Genomic DNA, 2,147 nt, shown 5'->3' with positions numbered 1-2,147 from the left:
ACAACAGTATATATTTTATCTTTTTTTTTTTACATTTTAGGGGAAGCTGAGCTTCCCTTGCAGTCTTAGAGAAATCGCCTCTGATCTGCACATAAATAAAAACATTTTATTAATAAAGGTAGAAAACCTGATATCTGATACGTCATCATGAACTTATTTCAGTTTTTTAGGGTTCAGTTGCAGTTGGACTGTCACACTGATTTCAGTCATACTTGAAAAATTCTAAAAAAGATTATACAGATTCAACCTAAAGAAACCAAATGTTTAAAAAGGTTTGTAGAATCAGATGAGTGAAGAGCTCACCTCTACAGACTCCTAACAGCATCAACATGAGTCCAACCACAGCTTCCATCTCTTTACTGCAGCTTTAGTTGATCAGTCGCTGAACAACAAAAATGAACTGTTTCCTGATTTTCATCGACCTTTGATCAAAACCTGATCACATGCTGAGTATGAACGGGCAAAAGAGGAAGTGAACTTAAAAATGTACTTTTCAAAAAAAAAACTTGTCTTTAAATCACATCATGATTTATAAAAACTTACAGAATAACTGCACAGATCTGTAMTTTTCTCAGTATTACTCTTTTATTGACAGTCTCACCATCATGTCTGCAGTTTATTTTGTCTGCATCCAGGAGCTTTTAGAAAAAAGTCTGATTTAYACTTTGAAACCAAAACCAATAAAGACAGGATGTGTTTGATTATGCTTTATTTCTCAGGCCATCTTTCTCTCTTTTCTTGTTCTTTTTTCTTAAAGAGAGAACTAACTAATGAGAATTAGTTAAAGAAGGATTTGTTCACTAATATTTGTTTGAAAGGTAAAGGCCTTTATCGAGCTGAGTTTCTTTTAAAAATACATAAGTTTTTAATATCACACTTTGGAAACAATAATGCTTGTTTAACAGCAGGAAGAAAATTCGCTCCCACTAATAATGATGATGATGATCAAAGTTACAATAATACAAGTCTTCAACAATAAAAATAGAGGATATGAATTTTTTTTTACAAAACAAATAAATCAACCTCACTTTTAAAAGCTTGCTTTTAGTTGAAAGTTTCAAAAAGGCTTGCTGWCATTAAAATGCTGAACTTCTCTTTTCAGCCACTACATGGCAGGGTTCTCCTGTTCCTCTGTCACCTGTGAGCCCACGGTCTTCAGCTTTTCAATTTTCTTTTTCTTCCAGTTGAAGTACAGACACATGAGGATCAACAGAAGAATTATCACAGCAAATCGTATTCCACAAACGAGCAGCGAGGATGGACCTGTTCAAAGACACAAAATAACATCAAACCAAATGAAAATTAATTTCTTTAAACAACCACTCAGGTATGTGTGTCCAYTTAGACGTCCAGTTAATGAGTATATGTAAAAATAATCACCATAACCATCAGTCTCACAAAGATCAGAACTACTTTTCATCCTGTTTTCACTCAGGTAGATATCTGAGTGTCTTTGGACAAATGACCGACATGATTCCTGACTGAGCAGATCAAATGTCCTGAGACGGTTTGTCTCAGAACAATGATGTTTGTGGTCATATTTATTAATTAATTAATTAATTAATTAATTACTACAAAATCAATTTGAGTGTTTTAGTTTAACAGTTCATTTTTCAGAGCATTGACAGGAAAATATTACAACTAACTCAGCTTTTACAGGAACTCATCATCATGAACTTCAGCATGAAACMTTTAATTTATCAAAAACACCAATGACAGAAAAACAATGTCTRTATTTTTCTTTAAATTTTATAGCAGAACTCTGAAATGAACAAACATGGCATCTGTTCTGTTTCAACAAGAAAAGCAGAATGTGTTTTAAACTCAAAAACATCACTTTTTTGTAAAATTAAAGACCAACTGAGGAAATAACTGAACCTACTGCAGGAGTTTGTTTTTACTTACTAATATCACTGTTGGTTTGATTGAAGGATGAGTTATTAATGGTGTGTTTAGTTAACTCAGTCTCCTTACCCACAGTACTGTGTGGAGCTGTTGTAGGTGTTATTGTAGGTTCAACACACAGAGTGTTGTTGGCTTTAAACACCCACTCAGATATGTTTGTGTAGCAGAATGGGTGTTACCTGTAGCAAGTTCACTGAGCAGGTAAATTGGTTGGCCAATCACCAGAAGGGGGTGCCCTACTT

Source organism: Austrofundulus limnaeus, unplaced genomic scaffold, assembly GCF_001266775.1.
Source record: "Austrofundulus limnaeus strain Quisiro unplaced genomic scaffold, Austrofundulus_limnaeus-1.0 Scaffold1, whole genome shotgun sequence".
In the NCBI taxonomy this organism is placed as follows: Eukaryota; Metazoa; Chordata; class Actinopteri; order Cyprinodontiformes; family Rivulidae; genus Austrofundulus; species Austrofundulus limnaeus.
The sequence above is the reverse complement of the archived record's forward strand: the minus strand, read 5'-3'. Positions refer to the sequence as shown.